The sequence below is a fragment of the Lethenteron reissneri genome, chromosome 41, assembly GCF_015708825.2.
Source record: "Lethenteron reissneri isolate LAM-NWPU_2019-01 chromosome 41, ASM1570882v1, whole genome shotgun sequence".
Classification (NCBI taxonomy): Eukaryota; Metazoa; Chordata; class Hyperoartia; order Petromyzontiformes; family Petromyzontidae; genus Lethenteron; species Lethenteron reissneri.
The window spans coordinates 3,802,683-3,821,883 of NC_083819.1; the positions used below are offsets into that span (position 1 = coordinate 3,802,683).

The 19,201-nt window shown below is 52.5% G+C and overlaps 1 pseudogene; it reads left to right on the top strand.

The window, feature by feature from the left end:
• Window positions 1–909: 909 nt before the first annotated feature.
• On the top strand, window positions 910–14,582 carry LOC133352651 (homeobox protein SIX2-like; annotated as a pseudogene).
• The last annotated feature ends 4,619 nt before the right edge of the window (window positions 14,583–19,201 follow it).

Consider the following 19,201-nt stretch of genomic DNA (forward strand, 5'->3'; position numbering starts at 1 on the left):
CACACAGACAGAGAAACACACACACACGCTCTCACACACACACAGAGAAACACACACACACGCTGTCACACACACAGAGAAACACACACACGTTCTCACACATAGACAGAGAAACACACACACACGCTCTCACACACAGACAGAGAAACACACACATACGCTCTCACACACAGACAGATAAACACACACACACGCTCTCACACACAGACAGAAAACACACACATACGCTCTCACACACAGACAGAGAAACACACACGCACGCTCTCACACACAGACAGATAAACATACACATACGCTCACACACACAGAAAGAGAAACACAGACGCTCTCTCCCACACACATAAAGAAACACACACAGACAGAGAAACACACACACACGCTCTCACACACACAGACAGATAAAGACACATACACGCTGTCACACACAGAGAGATAAACACACACACACGCTCTCACACACACAGACAGAGAAACACACACACACGCTCTCTCACACACACACGCTCTCACACACACACAGAGAAACACGCGCTCACAGCGACACACGCGCGCACACACACACCGACACACGTGGCCTGGCGTTAAGTTTCCAATGAACCCGACACCTCGACCCTCCCTGCCTCTCTCCCTCCTTCTCCTCCTCCTCCCCCTCCCTCCTCCTCCTTCCTCTCCTCCTCCTCCACCACCACCACCGCGACTCCGAGTCTAAATCGCACGCGTCCCACCGACCGCGTTATCTCTTCACAGCGACGCGCAGAGCCGGCGACTGCATCCTCACTTCCTCGTGGCTACTCGCCGTCTCAATAGAAACGTGGACCCACGGTGTGGGGGGGGGAGTAGTGGAGGTGACAGGAGGGGAGGGGTGAGGAGGGAGGCGAGGGGCGGTGGAAGTAAGGGGGTTGAGGAGGGGAGGGAGCGCTGGAGGTTGATTGGGGAGTGGAGTGGAGTTGGGGGGGTGTTCGGTGTTGCTGGAGGGGTGGGGGGGGGTGACTGTCTATGGACCGGGTAGGAAGCGCCGCGCTTTGCTCTGTTTGCGCACAGGCCTAAACAACGCAACTGCGGGGCAGCAGATGCGCGCGTTTAAAGTTATTGTTTTTGTTTTGCGAATCACGTCGCCGCGGCCGGAAGAGACGTGAACAACACGTGCAGCGATAGACGCGGGCGCGCGCGTACAGAGCATCGAGGCGTAGGATGGAGAGATACAGAGATCGATAGGTGAACGACGAGAGGAGAGGCAGATTGGAATATAGATGTACGGTAGGTAAGTAAATATAAATATATTTGCCTAGGCAGAGTTAGAGACAGGCAGACACAGATATAAACGTCGATGTGGGATTGATAAAAGTACGTGTGCAGAGATAGCGACAAGACAATATAGAAGTGTAGATGTAGCGATATGGATAGACGGGAAGCCAAGATTAGAGGAACAGAAACGCGTCCACACTCTACAACAACAGTCGCGATTCGCCCATACGCTAGGGTGACGTCACCGCGGCTCTTGTGACAGGCTAGGTACGCCTAGACACACACGCACACACAAGGAGACCGAGACGCACACACAAACACAAGCGCACACGCATGGACGCACAGGCACACAGGTAAATATCCCTCTCCTCTCGATAGTCTAGCAGGACAGGTGTGATAGGTGCTGTTAGCGAGCGTTCGCAGACCCACACACACACCCACACGCAGATCAATACCCAACACACCCATTACCCCCCCCCACACACACACCAGCACATACACGCGCACAACCGCAAACGCACACAGAGACCCACACACACACAAGAACCCACACACGTACACAATAACCCACACACTCCCCACCTCACAAACACACGCACGCGCGCACACAGATCTCCGACCCACGCCGATGCCGTCTCACGCCGTCGCTGCCGCCGAAATGTCCTTCGGCTTCACGCAGGAGCAAGTGGCGTGCGTGTGCGAGGCGCTCCTTCAGGGCGGGAACATGGAGCGCCTGGGACGCTTCCTCTGGTCGCTGCCGGCGTGCGAGCAAATCCAGCGCAGCGAAAGCATCCTCATGGCCAAGGCGGTGGTTGCGTTCCACCAGGGCAACTTTCGGGAGCTTTACGCCGTGCTGGAAAGTCAGCCCTTCTCAGCGCGCAACCACCCCAAGCTGCAGCAGCTGTGGCTCAAGGCGCACTACACGGAGGCGGAACGCCTGCGCGGAAGACCGCTGGGAGCCGTGGGCAAGTACCGGGTGCGGCGCAAGTTCCCGCTGCCGAGGACGATCTGGGACGGCGAGGAGACGAGCTACTGCTTCAAGGAGAGGTCTCGGGGAGTTCTTAGAGATTGGTACGCGCACAACCCGTACCCGTCCCCGCGCGAGAAGCGCGAGTTGGCGCAGGCGACGGGTCTGACCACTACGCAAGTCAGCAACTGGTTCAAGAACCGACGGCAGAGGGATCGAGCGGCGGAGTCGAGGGACAGGTGAGGAGGAGGATGAGCGATGCTGTCGTTTGTTTAGTTTTGTGTTAAACACCCCGGGGTGATGATTGTGATGATTGTGATGATTGTGATGATGCGGTGTAAGACTTCGCTCGCCGAAACTTGTCATGTTGGTTTTCGCGTTGGTCGTCGGTTCGATTCGATCTCCGGGCGCGGCAGCTTAAACGATCGTCAAAGTGTCTTAAATCCCAACCACCCTTGCCCCCACCATGAATGGGTACACACCGCACGTCAGTATGATCGGCAGGTCGCCAGAGGTGGGTGTAATGTGTGGGGACTCCCTCCTCTTGCAAAGACGTCTTGAGCGCAGCGTGGAAGAGTCGACCGAACGTTCTCACCTGGGGCTCTTTTGGAGCTCCCTCCCAGTGGGAGCCCTTTCTGCTAGCAGTGGCGTGAGCAAGCACTTGCAGGGCCGCACCTTTATCTTGTGTTTAGTATTATTTAGTTTCTATACAGCAGGATAACGCACCACAACCCGCACTCACCTCGTTACTCTCCGCCTAAAACCTATTGGTCGTGTTTTACAAGCGACGAATTCTCTCTGCGTGGAACAGAGGTCGATTGCAGATATCTCAGCGGTAGCTCTGACACATCCACTTCCGCAGACGGTTCTGTAACAGGAAGGGTCGCACCGCTCTACCGGAGAACCGATTGGAAACTTCCTTTCGTCTGATGATATCACGCCGATATCCCCAATCAGGCTAATAATATTATTCCATAAAAAATTAAGATGAAAACATTTACAATTCATGACGATCACGAGCCCCCCTCATTATTGCGAGTCCGTGACAGTCAGTAGCGGCGCTCTGCTCGACTACTTTTGAGACGCGCGCAGTCGAGCGAGGGGCCTCACAATCGGACCGCGAGGCCGCTGGGACCTGCGGCATTGATTTGGGAGCATCGCGTGACCTTTGACCTAAGCGAGACGAAACCGTGACCCCGAACATTTTGTCACCGATGCGACTCGCGGTGGGTGACGGTGCCGCCTGGCGGACGCACCGCGGCGCTGCAACCGCAGTGGTGGAGGAGCCAGCGTCTTGACGCCGTGGGGGGCTTAATGCGCAATCAACGCTGCGGTGGTCGTGTCCGAGCTGACGATGATTGCGGATGAGAATAAGACTCGCCCAACAGGCGACTGCAGGACGGGCTCGGGCTTGGAGGGGTGTGGGCGCAGTGCTGACACTCGCGCCTCGCGGCACGAACTAAACCATGGTTCCACCTGAAGACGGAAGCGTGTGTTGCCTCCGAAACGTCGTGATTTTTATTTTATTTTTTATTTTACTTTTATTAATTTTAATTTTTTTATCTACGTGACTTTACGAAAAAAACCCTAAGAAAACTAAACCATGGGTTTGATTCCCGACACGGGCGTCTCTCTGTATGGAGTTTGTACGTTCTTTTTCCTCCCCTGTTCTGCGTGGGTTTCCTCTGGGGTCTCTGCTGTAGTCGCATGGCTAGTGACGCGAATTAAAGAATGCAACTAGCATAAAAAATAACTGGCCAAACAGCTCAAGTTACTTGCAAATTTCTCAATTGGGATTTCACGTAGCATGATGCACCTCCGATTAGCGCGGTTGGCTCGGTACGGTGCGAAATAAGTTCAGCATAGTACATACATGCAGTGTGATGGCTGTCGCGCTGTATGAGAAAGCCACTATCCAGCAGTGGATTGAGAGGGGGGGGGGGTGCTGTAAAAATTATAATTCGGGTTCAGTCGGTCAATTGATAACAGCCGTGAAATGCAACGCAAGACGAGATCGAAGAAAACCCGTCGTAGGATCCAGGGTCTTATTGGAAAATAAATTTGTTTGGCGATGCTACTGCGTCCGAGTTGGCAGTGGTGCATAGGCAGTTAAGAAATTACAACTCACACTCGTGTATAACACCACCGTGACCTTAAAAGGGTGGAAAATAATAATACAATTTGTATCGGCTATTAAGAAGGGATATTGCCTGAAACGTTGCCTGTTATATACCGGAATACCTCGCTCAGCGTTCGAGATGCGTATCCTGGAGACGTGAGCGCTAATCGAATCAGCGCTAAAGGGGGTCATTATACCATTGTATAAAGGGGGATACGTTCCCAACAGCGTCATTTATTTCGTATGAGCAATATGTGAGGGCTTTATTGGGTAATCGGTCATTGCGCTAATAATAATTAAGATTAAATATCATTTCATAAATAAATGTAATACAAATGTATTATAGAAACATCTGTAAGTATTTGCACTGTGCTCACGAATGCATAATACTGTACTCCTAGAGTACAATGTGTGTCTGCACACGAAACTACAACTCCAACGCTATTAATGCCGACTGTGCAATTATGTCAGGCGGAACGCATAAGCGGGGACAGGCGGAGCGCATAGCGGGGACATCACGTGGCAGTGACAGGCAGAGCGCATAGCAGGGACATCACGTGGCAGTGACAGGCAGAGCGCATAGCAGGGACATCGCATAGCAGTGACAAGCAGAGCACATAGCGGGGACACACGTGGCTATGCCAGGACCCGGTGCCCTGTTGATCTGACATGCCTGGGTATAATTACATGGCAGGTTGGTAAGGGGGTACGGGTGAGTGGAGGCGAGGGGAGTGGTGGGGGTGGAAGATGGTTTGTGGAGGGGTGGCGAGGCGGGGGAGGGAGTGGAAGGATTTAGGTGAAGTCAGATGAAGGCGGTGCGAGAAATGGGAACCACTGCGAAATGTGATCACGTGGGGGTCTTCATCCAGCAGTGAATTAATTATGGCTGCTGCTGATGAGTATGATTATTATTCAATTCGCTTCCACCTACGCAGCCAACTCAGCTCCAAGCTGCGCCAACCTCTCCCACCAGGAGCACCACCACCACCAGCAACAGCAACAACAACGACGACATGACAGCGAGGCACACAACTAGACGCATGCTCCATGGAGCGCAGGTGACAGACGGAGCGCAGGTGACAGACAGAAGCTCCGTCGGTGCAGGAATTTGAGGAAATCTTCTGGGAGAGAGCAACCGGAAATCGCTAAACGCACGGCGTCATGGGAGGGGGCAGAGGGGTCTATTCATACGCACGCGCTGACATACATATGCAAGACAAAGATCACCCGTATAGCCTTAACAGACTGTTGGGGCAAGTGCTGATCGCGAGGAGTACCTCTGAAGGACTTAACGGCACACGAGGGGGTGGGTGGGTGGCCAGCACCACGCCCAGCCGCCTTTGTCTCTCCAGCGGCGATGTTTTTACGCACCGCCCCAGGTACTCATTTGAGGCCGAGTCGACCTTGGCGAATTCCACCACCGGTTCAGATATTCGTCACCGATGTTGGTCGTGAGCGAGAATACGAACTCGGGTCGCCGGGTTCGTAACGCAACGCGTTAACCACTGCGCCACCGCTCCTCCACAACACACACGCTCTTACAGGATTACAGGGTGGCTCGCATATAGACACGCCAGCCAGTTGAATAAACCAAATCCCACCCCTCTGCATCCTCAATTAACTTCTCTTAAAGCCCTTTGTCAACCCACTGGTTGGCCACGCTGATCAATGAGGGCTGTATGTATGCATGTTAAACTTCTTTCGCACCGTACGTAGCCAACCGCGCTAATCGGAGGTGCGGGGGATGGACAATAAACTCAACACAAAAGCAGTTCTCAAGAAATTAGTTTTCAAAAGTGCGGGGGGCATGCGCGGGGCGTGGGGGGGGGGTGTGGAAGGATGAGAGGACCGGTTCAGATATCACTCGTCACTGATGTTCACCGTGGCAGGGAATCGAACTCAGGTGACCGGGTTCGTAGTGCAGCGCACGCTAATCACTGCCAACACCGCTCCGCCTGCATCGTCAAAATCGCGAATTCGCTATTGGCCGTGCCCGCCTCGATTGTATCCTACGCACGTGAGACGATGTATGTTGAACTTCTTTCGCGCCGTACGTAGCCGCCCGTGCTAATCGGAGGTGCGTAGACGGCAGTGGGCAAATTGGGCCATGCACAGTACAGCTCAGTTGTCAATCCACTGCTGGATGAGGGCCTCCAATCCTGGGCTACCGCACAGGACAGCTTGCCTAACGTGGAGCGCGATCGAGTTCGAATTCGGTTGCCCGCGTGCGGCGTTCGACTTGGTTTACACCAGCGACCTTCGACCCCGGACTGCTTCCGTGACGTTATTTATTAACGACCATCGTCTCGTATTCAGCACGCAGTGCATTGCGGCTCTTGAAATATTAAAGTTTCTTTTTTTTTACAGAATTTGGAGAGGGGAAAAAATGGATACTCTTGTTTTATTTTGGTTTGCGACCCCCCCCCCTCCTCCCTGGTCTAGACGCGCCTCGTGATTGATTTAGTCAGCGTCATCAGCAGCAGCAACAACAACAAATAGCATGATTATCATCGTCATCATCGATCAATCAAACTTTATTTCTATCGCACAATTCGTGCCAAATAATCCAATGCGTAGTGCTGTGCAGGCAATAAAGTGAAATTGTAGGCAAAATAAAATCACGTTGTTACAAATTTCTAGCTAAGACATAATGCGAATAATGCATTAAGAATATTGCAATTAAAAGCAAGTTTAAAAAAAGTAAGTTTTTAGATTTATTGTAAAACTGCTTAATGATTGTGAAGCCCGCAGATCCCCTGTCAGGCTGTTCCACAAGGCGACGACCGTCCACACTCAAAGCCGATTCTCCCCCTAGGGTTTGGTCCTGGCCTTTGGGACGACTCAAAGACCGGTACCAGGGGACCTTAGTGTTCTTGTTGGTTCATATCTTAGAAGCATGGAAGGCATTTATACAGGTGCCAGACCATTCAACGACTTAAAAACCAATAGAATAATTTAAAATCAATTATTTGACCGACTAACAGCCAGTGCAAGGATTGTAAATTGGGTGTTATGTGAGTGTTCTCTTTGCTTTTCGTCAGAACTCGTGCCGCTGTTTTCTCATCCCGGCCGTGCATGAATGCATTGGTTTTTTTCTTCCGTCATCAGAATCATCATTACACTCATGAATGGCAAGCCGTCACAACAACAACAAAAATCATCATCAGCAGCAACAGCAACCATCATCATTATTGAAAATCAATCGAGTGAAATGCGTAGAAATCATTCCGATCCTCTAATAGTCTAATAGACACTTGGTCTGTGGTTGAATAAAGACAGTTACCATTGTTGATAATAACATTGATATCGGGGAAGCATTTCGGCATGAGAGGGTATCGAAACGCCGACGGAAGGCGCTGCTCTCCTCCTGCGAATGATGACTTCCCACCCGCAAAAAGGGTCTTTAACGTCGCAATTCTCCCACACACAAAAACACCACCCCACACACACACACCCGTACAGCGCGCTTTGCTCATTGTGGCGAACACATTGGCGAGCTCGCGCAGAGCAGCGGGAGGTAAAGAGGCTCAGCAACGGATCGGATGTCACTCGCCGACGACGCTTTTAGCAGTGGTCGCCACTCGATGTTAGGTCGTGGGGTTCGCCACGTGCGCGCGTGTGGGGAGGCGGCAGTGTCGTGGTTAGCGCGCTGCGCTATGAACCCGGCGATTCGAGTTCGATTGCCGCTCACGGCCAACACCCAGTGATGATTGTCTGAACCGGTTCTGGGCCTCCTCTAGGTCGACACAGCCTCGATGCGGTGTGTAGACATCGTCACTGGGGAGACAAAGGCGGCCGGGCGTGGTGTTGGCCACCCACCCCCTCGTGTGCTAGTGCCGGCGTTCATAGGTGCTCGCTAACAGCACTTGCCCTAACATTCTGTTAAGGCTATACGGGGGATTTGTGTCTTTATCTTTGTACACGCACGTGTACACCAACAACAGCGACTGCTGCCATTCGCCACCAAGTGGCGGTGACGTCCACCATAGCGCTTGTGCCAGGCTAGGTGCACCTTGAGGCCACGTGAAGAGTGGAAGGCTCGCTGCTCGCAGGAGGTCACGAGACAGATCCAGGTGCCATGGGTTGACCGACTGTGCCAACTCGGTCTATCACACACGCACACACACGTGCGTACACACACACACACACGTGTGTACACCTAACACACACACACGTGTGTACACCACACACACATACACTGTGTACACCACACACACACACGTGTGTACACCACACACACACACTGTGTACACAACACACACGCACACACACGTGTGTACATCACACACGCACACACACGTGTGTACACCACCCACACGGACACACGTGTGTACACCACACACGATCTACCTCTAACTTAATATCAGTAAGACTTATCTATATCTGGCAGTTTACCAGCAATGATTTTAGCAAACGTGGCTGTGGACGAGACACTGAATGAGCCCGTATAGAACGTCACGTGGGGGGGGGGCGGCGGGGCGTGTTGAGCAATCATCGGGCGCGTGCGGCGCGCAACGGGGAAGACTGGTAAACATGGGAACGGGCGCTATGGCAACGGCTCGCGAGCACACGGGGAACATCCTGATGGAGACAAGGGGGGACCCTCGCTCAGAGGGCGGGGTGGGAGTTCCCTTACCCCCACATCACTCATCATCTCCCAGCCTCCACCCCAACTCCCCCCACCACCCCCACCACCGCCCCCACATCCACAAAACTCCACAGCTCAGTGCACGCTTATAGATGACCCCGTATGGACGCGGATCAACAGGGAACGCGTCGCTCGCAACTCACACGCGGCCACTATAATTAGTCCCTCGGGAGACAGCAGGAATTGACACGTCACCCAAACCGCCCACCTGAGTTTCGTAAGCAAAACAACAACAACAACGACGACGACGACACTTTTAGCAGGATAATGTTCTACACCAGGGCAAGCAAAAATAACACGAAGAGTCAAATTTTTTTTTTTAAATCGAATTCGGTAAAACTATTTTTGTTTAAATATTTTAAGAGCCGCAATACGAGACGATACTTAATATGTAACGTCGCGGAAACGGTCCATAAAGAGACACAGGAGGGGTCGGCAATTTTTCGGACACTGTGCGCGGTGGTGAAGTATGGTCAAATAACACCGTAACGTCAAAGCGCAGGGGGCCCCCCCCAAAGCGCGGGGCCTGAGGCGGTCGCCCCAATTCGACAGCTCTGCTGCTCGGTGTGAACAGTTTCAACTCGGTGCTTACCCCCTCGACTGCGTTGTGGGATTTTCTCCGCGGCGCACTCAGCCTTCGTCACACGCGAAACAAACCTGGTGAATGGAATTGGGCCAAACATCCGTATGGCAGGACCCTGCTGACAAGGAGACTCGAAGCAACGCACGCCTGGATAAAAGCATTAAAACCATAATGCGCAATTGAGTTCACCCGACAAACGTCATCCATCTGCCTCATCCATCAACGCGCACGCTACCTGCACACATTGACCGACTAACTCCACACACACACACTAGCCCACACACAAAGCTGAAGCCCCAATGATTCATTCTTTGGTTCTTTCGGTTAAGTCACGTCTAAAGATAAAATAATAGATTAAATAATAGCATATTACGACGTTTCGATTGCAACACGTCGTAATATGCTATTATTTAATTTATTATTTTATCTTTAGACGTGACTTAACCGAAAGAACCAAAGAATAATTCCTGCAGTCACGAAAGCCCCCAATGATTCGTGGGACACTGCGTCTCATTCAGTATCTAATCCGTCTCTCCAGAGAAAAATTAAATCAATTGTTAGACGACCCATCGGCCGCAAGGCTCTCCTGGGAGTGCGTGATATCAGCAGCGTTGATTCAATGCAGGCAAAACTCTGGAACCGCTCTCTGCATCCAGTGTCTCATCACCAGAGTCAGGCTTGCGTACGTCTTTACATGTGGTTTGCATGCGTTGTACATGCGAGACAAAGATCCCCCGTATAGCCTTAACAGACTGTTGGGGCAAGTGCCGTTAGCGAGTAGCACCTGTGAAGGCCGGCACGGCACACGAGGGGGTGGGTGGCCAACACCAACCACGCCCGGCCGCCGTTGAATCTCGAGTGGCGTTGTTTCAAGATCCGTACAAATACTAATTTGAGTCTGAGCCGACCTAGGAGAGGCCCAGAACCAGTTCAGGTAATCGTTACTGGTTCTGCCGTAAGAAGGGAATCGAAATCCGGTCGTTGGGTTCGTAGCGCAGCGCGCTAACTGCTACACTATTGCTCCTACACACAATAATACACACAAACACTACGTCACCCACTCATCGACTACACACTAAACCCGCACACCCCTTCACAAACGCACACTTTGATACACACACACTGACCCATCCACCCCCACGTCACCAAGTAATGCAATTGTTAACAGATTTGTTAATCTACCCACAGACCCACACACCAGCCTATCAGACGGCCCACAGAATAACACTCAGCCACCCATTACCCACCAAATGAATAAGCCACGCATTTACTCATCGCACTGACTGACCCACCCTGCACAGCAACACACCCATTAGCCCACCCACACACTCACCCACCCATTTACCCACCCACACATTCACCCACCCACTAGACCCACCCACCCACTAAAGCCCCGCCACTAATCTATCGTGTGATTAACTCCACACAGATGGAACTCGAAAGACGCCGATGCCCTCTACTGCCCCCTAGAGGCACCGAGTTGTTACCCCCAAGTGTCGTTGTGCGGACATCTCCAAAAAGTGTGTCGGTGTCTGTCAACGTCTCTCTCTCTCTCTCCGTGTCTCGCTGTCTGTCCGTCTGCCTCTCCCTGTCCGTCTGTCGAGGGTTTCACGCGGAGTTGTCGCGAGTGGTGTTTTTTTTTGGACGCAGCACTGCGCCGCTACTCATCCTCGTAGGCTTCCGGCTCACGATTCGAATCGACGATCGCTTCGAAGGACGACCCCATCTTTTGCGTTCCCAATAAGTTCTCAAATAACAAGAAGAGGCTTTTGTTTCGAATTCAGTTAACAAAAAACAACAACAACTCTATATTTCAATGCACTGTGGTGGTGAACACGAGACGGTGGCGGTCCTTAATAAACAACGGTCACGAAGCGGCCCTTAAAGAGTTGCCGACTCAACCAACGCGTCTCTCTCTCCATCTCTCTCTCTCCCTCTCTCAACAAACTCTCGCTAACAACTCCCGCGCGCCGTGCGTCTTCGTTACAGAGACGGCAGCGACAACGCGGACGGGGACGGCACGGCACGACCCCCCGGGAACACCACCACCACCACCAACATCTCCACCGCCGCCACCACCACGACCACCACCGCCAGCGCATCCGCGTCGAGCGTGACCGCGGGAGGAGTCGCCGCGCGCTCGGCCGGTGGCGGCTCCCTGTCGGGCACGGAGGACGAGGAGGGTTCGACCCCGTGCCAGTCGCCGCTCTCGCACCGGGAGGCGGCGGGGCCCCCCGTTCCACTCGCGCGGCGGACACCACGACGGTCTGGCGGCGGCCGCGGCGGCCCTGGAGAGGGAAGGCTACGCGCTCATGGCCGCGTCGGGTCCACGAGGGCGACGGCCACGGAGGAGGCCCCTTGGACGAAGGGGACCCGCAGGGTCCACACCCCCGCGCCGCTGAGCTGCATGGCCATGCTGTCGCCGCCGCCGCTGCCGCCGCTGCCGCCGCTGCCCCATGCTCAGCAGCACGGGGGTCCGGACCTCGCGTTTGGAGACGGAGCGCTGAACGGACAGCACAGCTACGCGGATCTCTTTCCGCCCTCGACGGAGTCGCTGCTCTACTCGCTGTCGGCGAATTTGCTCGAACTGGGTTCCTGAAACGGCGGCTGCTCGCGTCGTCGACGAGATCCGAGAGAGCGATCGATCGATCGATCTTCGGTTCGATCGTCAATTCCTCTCCTTCTCCTCCTCCTCGTTCTTTCGCACGGCTGCTGGCGCAGACGCGGCGAAACGACGGCTCCAATTTCCACGCTCGGGCGGTCAAGCCCAGGCATCGCGCGTCGGCAGCGGCGGAGCGCTGTGTGTGTGCGTCGCTGCTGCGATGATTGTCAGCGCACGAATCGCGGTTGATCGCAAATTCGACTGCGAACATTTTCCCGGCTCCGCACGCGCCGCGCGGCGAACGACCCCTTTGGCGCACGGACGCAGCCGAGCGCGCCGATTGATGAGCACGTGCCTGCCTACCCCGGTGCACCAGCGTTGCGTAAAATATTCGGTGTGAAACCTAAGCCCTGGTTATATACTGTCTGTAGAGTATTATGTATACTGTCTGTAGAGTATTATGTATACTGTCGTGGGGCTGCGCCGTGTGCGGGAGAGTGCAGTGGCGCGTGATGCTGTACGATGGGTATGACGAGTCCCTTCTAGCGCTCGATTCGATTCGCGCTCACTGCTCCTGGAATGCATCCTGAGCGCGTTAAGCGAGCTCTCTGCCTTCACTGCACTGCGCTCCCCACGTCTCTGCTCCCCGCCTTCAGCAAAACCCGCGCTGACCGGCGTGGCGAAGTATGGGTCGAATAACGCACCCGTCTCATCCAGCAGTGGATTGACAAGGAGGAGCCCGACGTGTGACACTGTGTGCTTGCAGCGAAATTCAGCCACTGCGTTGGCGGCGGTGCAAAAGCACAGTCAACGACAGTAGCATAAACAACACCCGTCAGTGACAACAACATTGTGACCATAAAGAGGTAAACGAAAAACAATATGGTCCTCATTCGCAGCACGCCAGTTTTCAAGATGACGCGCACACGGGGAGTTGTCGAGTCACGTGGTGTCGTCGATCTTTGATGCTGAATGTTTTGGTGCAAAGTGTTTGGTGAACTCGAGACCACCTCCACCTGTGCCCCCCAAACTGATCTCCCCAGCGTTCGAGATGCCCCCCCCCACGCACCCCCCCTCCACCCCCACCGGTGTGTGTGTGTCTGTGTGTGTGTCTATGTGTGTCTATGTGTGTGTCCGTGTGTGTCTGTGTGTGTCTATGTCTGTGTCTCTGTGTGTGTGTCTGTGTGTGTGTCTGTGTGTGTGTCTGTGTGTGTGTCTGTGTGTGTCTATGTGTGTGTCTGTATGTGTGTCTGGTGTGTGATGTCGTTAGTGTTGCGGTTAGCGCTGCACTGCGCTACGAACGCGGCGACCCGGGTTCGATTCCCGCTCACGGCCAACACCCAGTGACGATTGTCTGAACCGGTCCTGGGCCTCCCTTAGGTCGACTCAGCCTCAAATGTGTAAACATCGCCACGGGGGTGACAAAGGCGGTCGGGCGTGGTACTGACCACCCCACCCCCTCGTGTACTGTTCCTGCCTTCATAGGTGCTCGCTAACAGCACTTGCCCCTACAGTCTGTTAAGGCTACACGGGGGATCTTTGTCTTTGATGTCGTTGCCACGCGCCCGTGACCTGACGTTGGCCGTGGTCGGGAATCGAACTCCCGTTGCAAGGTTCAGAGCAAAGTGCGCTAATCGCTGCACCACCCATCCCCCCACCTCCCCCAAATACTCAGCACCATCCTTGATATTAACCAACAAGAATATGTTTCGATTTAAAGCTTTCGTGACAGCAGGGATTCATCTTCTTGGTTCTTTCGGTAAAGTCACGTAGAAGGGAAATAATAAAGTAATACAAATAAAAATAATTAAATAATTCTCACGACGTTTCGGCCACAACGCAAGCAGCCGTCATCAGGTGAAGACCAGGTCTGTCGGGGAGACAGCGTGGCCGAAACGTCGTGAGAATTATTTTATTAAATTTTATTATTCTATTATTTCTCTTATACGTGACTATACCGAAAAAACCAAGAAGACAACAAGAATATGACTAATGTACCAACCTTCATATTTTACACTTCATCATCACCATTATCAATCATCGTCTATCCACTGCTGGATGAAAGCACTCCGTCGCCACTTCTCTCACGGTCTTGGAAGTCGTTGCAACGTTCTGACCCCGTGCCCCTACTGGACGCCTTTGCAAAAGAGCTTCATAGCTCATCGGATTCCTCCTCCAGTATTAATATTCAGCTTTTTGATTCTGCAAATGCCGCCGCCACAATCAATCTCGCTCCATTATCCGTTCGATGGTGGTTCGCTTGGGCGTGTTCTGTCATTTGGCCGTCTTGCACGGGCCGATATATTGTATTGAACGAATAATATTAATCATATTGGAGAATAATAAAATGGTTCATTTTTCCGTTCGACTCTCTGGCGAAAACTTCATCCCCGCTTTGTCGACGTCGGCGATCCCGGCACCATGACTCTTACGATCTCGTGAGATTGTAAACGATTAATCGATTCGAATAAAATCGATTATTAACGCTCGCGATAATAATCGAATTGCGCGTGCATTAATGACCTATGTACGCGTGGGGGGGGGGGAGCGGTGGCGCAGCGGTTAGCGCGCTGCGCTACGAACACAGCGACACAGAGTTCGATTTCCCGCTCACGGCCACCAACACCAGTGACGATTATCTCAACCGGTCCTGGGCCTCCCCTAGGTCGACTCAATATCAAATGAGTACCTGGTGCTGCGTGTAAACATCGTCACTGGTGAGACAAAGGCGGCCGGGCGTGGTGTTGGTCACCCACCCCCTCGTGCGCCGTGCCGGCCTTCATAGGCGCTGCTCGCTAACAGCACTTGCCCCAACAGTCTGTTAAGGCTATACGGGGGATCTTTGTCTCGCATGTACAACGCATGCAAATGACATGCAAGTCGTACGCAAGCCTGACTCTGGTGATGAGACACTGGATTCAGAGAGCGGTTCCAGAGGTTTTGCTTGCATTGAATCAACGCTGCTGATATCACGCACTCCCAGGAGACCTTGCGGCAGATGGGTCGTCTAACAATTCATTTAATTTTCCTCCGGAGAGACGGATTAGATATGAATGAGACACATTGTTCCCCGAATCATTGGGACGTCTCGTCTACGCAAGCTTCAGCTTTGGCGAATGCAGGACAAGCAGACAGACAGACGGACGGACTCGCTCGAACCACACGGATAGAATCGATTGATTGAACCGCTCGCGGTGGTGGCCTGGTTGTAACGTGATGCGCCACCTGTTGCGCAATGGACGTTAAAGATCCCGCGGCGGCGTTCCGACAGGAGAAGACCAATGTCGTGCCGGAGCCACAGTCCGCGTGGGGACATGTGTGAAACGACTGGACGTCTTTTGGGGGAGGGGGGGGGGAAGAGCTTCATAGCTCATCGGATTCCTCCAGTACAAATCAATATTCCGATTCTGAATCTAGAACATTGCTCCCAAATTATGTAACTAATAGCAACATCCAGACTGAAAGCTTTTGTGACTGCAGGAATTAATATGCATGGGTATTTCGGTAAAGTCACGTAGATAGGTTCAAAGAAAATGACAAGAAAATAACAAAAAACTACGACGTTTCGATCGTAACGCAAGCAATCGTCTCCCGACGTACAGGGCCATCTGTCATCGGGAGATGGAGTGAGTCCCCAAGGCTAAAATAAATAGAGAATCTACTGCTATGCAACATTGGAATACACGAGGTAAGTTGTAAGTCAGATTCTGGGGGATATTAACAGTTTTATTATTTTATAAAAAAAACTTATATGGGCCGATCGCTATTGTTGCAAATTCTCAGAAGTGTAAACATTTTTTTAAGCACCCTGTATTATATCATCGTCGTCATCATACTCAACCGGTCCACGTCCTGTCTCCCACTGCATCACTGCAGCGGCAGCAGCAGCAGCTGCCATTCGGTGTCACATTCACTCCAATTGCCAATTTGACGGCGATCTCAGACAAAGGGGGGCCACAATGCAGTTCGCCATGATTTGTCTTTGTGCACGAAGCACAAATGGCTGCGTGGTTCAACCTCACGCATTCGTGCGACTCGCTTGAAACTTGCACTGCCCTCTGTCGACAGCGTTAGACCATGAGCCTCAGTGAATCGATGAACATTGATCAATCGAGGATTCGTCATGGTTGCATCGCTTCAAATACCTTGGCACACGTCTGTATGAAGGTAGAACTTCGATCGCACCGTACACAGCCAACCGCCTTAGTCGGAGGTGCGCCGGGGGGGGGGGGGGGAGGGAACGAACAAACTAAACACAAAAAACTGTTCTAAAGGAATTAGTTCGTAAATCTAGAGGATTTAAAATTGCACAGCACCCAGTGGCTTCTTAATATCGGAAGGAAGAACGTTCCAGACGGTCGCAGAGTGCACCTGAAAGTGCGCAATGCAGTGCAGTCTTTGCTCGATCGCCAGCCGCCGCGTTAGAATGTGAAATAATTACAAAGAAATGTAATTCAGACCGAACTTGTGTGAGTCATTACGAGCTCCATCCAAAATTATAATTAAAACATTTTAAACCTGGCGCTTTTTTTTCCTCCAACGTGTAAAACGCTGATTAATTGTCCGAAACCACCTTAATATATTGAGGATCGCAGAGCTTGGGCATTTGTTGGTAGCGCCGGTTCCTCGCCGCGTGGCTCCTCGCCCGTCTGTGGTTCCTGCTCCTCGTGCCTCTGAGTCGTTGACATCATCATTCTTATTCTTATTAAACAGTGTCATAATGTGTGTTAGCAATATAATGAGGAATAATACGTTTTTCACAAAGGTGTTAAATATACATGTATGTATATAATGACCTCTTCTGTTCGAGCGACCGTAAATAATGCATTGCCTAAATCACTGATCATCATCAATCATCATCAATGATCTTATGCTATCGGTAGAGTTGGCAACATTTAAGCAACGTCGTTCACCACCCTGTAACCTCGCGACCAAATTACCCAAGAGTGGGGGACCCCCATTTGATGTCGGACCTCGCGAAGCGACCCGGGACACGTCGCGGCTGTCAGAGGGTTGATGGATGGTGGGCAGGAAGAGCCTAATAACGGAGTGGCAGCCAAGGAATGGAACCCGCTGGAGAGGGGGAGTCACCGCCGACGCGGAGATGGAGGAATGAAATCAGCTCGCGTGCAGTTGCAGGATGGAATTTGGGGGTGCCACGGTGGCGAGACGTTGACTACCTCGCCTGGTATACAGGAGGTCGTGGGTTCGATCCCTACCCTGGCGCCTGCACATTTTGAGTTCATGTGCCTCGCTCTACGTGGTCGCGTGGATGTTTCTCCGGGTCCTCCGGTTTTCCCCCTCCACATGTAGAATCGTGCGTTTAGAGTATGTAGTTGCTATAAATTGCCACATGATAAGCCACTTAATTGAGCTATAATTTGTGGCCAGGTGGCTTTTGAAAAGGAGCTATATAGCTCTGGTATAAAAAAACCCAGATTTTTTTGATTCATCGCAAAGACAGTGAAAGGTGGCATCAGCGGCTTGAGGAAGCCTCCATCCAGTCGTGGATTGATCATGACCGATGATGAATGACGATAACTTATCTCCCAAGGCTGATGAACCCATCCCTTATCGAGGGCCAACATGACCTTTAAATATTTGGCGGACCACAAATTAACACAGACCTTTACCTTTATCTCATCTTAACGCGAAACATAACGAGAGTTCACCTTTCCAGAGCACGATAATATATACACACACACATTAAAACCGTCTTTGTCTCGTCTAAAATACCTGCCCCCTCTAGTACCCGATTAGTGTGCAGCTAAGACGCGTGCACGTGACCGACACAAGACGGTGGTTCGGCGCGGGCGTTTCCCGGAGCGGTTCGGCACTTGGCCTACGTACGGTGCGAAAGAAGTTGAACGGACACACACACACGCACACGTCTAACGTGCAAGATACAATCTAGGCGAGCATGGCGAATTGCAATCACGAGATTTTAACGATGCAGGGGAGTGGAGCGATGTTCGCAGTGATGGGCGGGGTGGCTGGCACTACGAAACCGGCTACCCAGAGTTCAGTGGTTGCATGCATCACGTGGCCCGTACGTAACAAAGTCGCGGTTCGATTACGGCCCGCGGTCTCAGCGCACCCCCCACCACCCCCCTGACATGCACACCTCCAGTGTTCGCCTCTTGCGCCCTGACTTCTGCTCCAAGCTCAATTCAAAAGGGATCCCTTTTCTCACTGCAAACTGTCCTTTCATGTCCCAGGTGCCGCGAGTGGCGTGCCACTGACCTGCCCTTTCGTGTCGCTGTCATCTACACAACCACGCACATGCCCGGCCGGATGGAACTGGTCACGTTTTCATGAAGCTTCTCATTTTATTTTCAAACCAAAATGAGTGGTTTCTCGTTATTTATTTGCGACACAGTATCCACTGAAACGCCAAAGCGTAACAAATGCAAAGGTTACACAAATCCCCCGTATAGCCGTAACATACTGTAGGGGCAAGTGCTGTTAATAAGCAGCACCTATGAAGGTCGGAACAACAGACGAAGCCGGTGGGTGGCCAACACCACGCCCGGCCGCCTTTGTCTCCCCAATGGCTATGTTTACACTCCGCACCAAGTACTCATTTGAGGTTGAGTCGACCTAAGGGAGGCCCTTGGGGACTGGTGCTGGCCGTGAGCCGGAATCGATCTCCGGTTGCCGGGTTCGTAGCGCGGTCCGCTAACCACTGCGCCATCGCTCCCCCACACAGTGACACAAACAGACACAACGACCCACACGGACGACACGCACAGACACACGCAGCGGCAGGTACACACACACACACATTGACAAATACAAACACACGCAGATAATAGCAAGCACACACAGACACAGACGCACGCGACGTGGTACGCGTGATGATGACGACGACGCTGATGTTCGCGGGTGGTGAGGGGTGGTGGTGGTGGGGGGTCGACAATGGGGGGAGGGGTGGGTGGGTGGGGGGAAATGGGTGGGAGGGAGGGAAGGGTGGGTGGGGGGTTATTTAATTTTCTGAAACCCGATCCGTCCCGGAGCGAATTTGCGTGCGAAGCAAA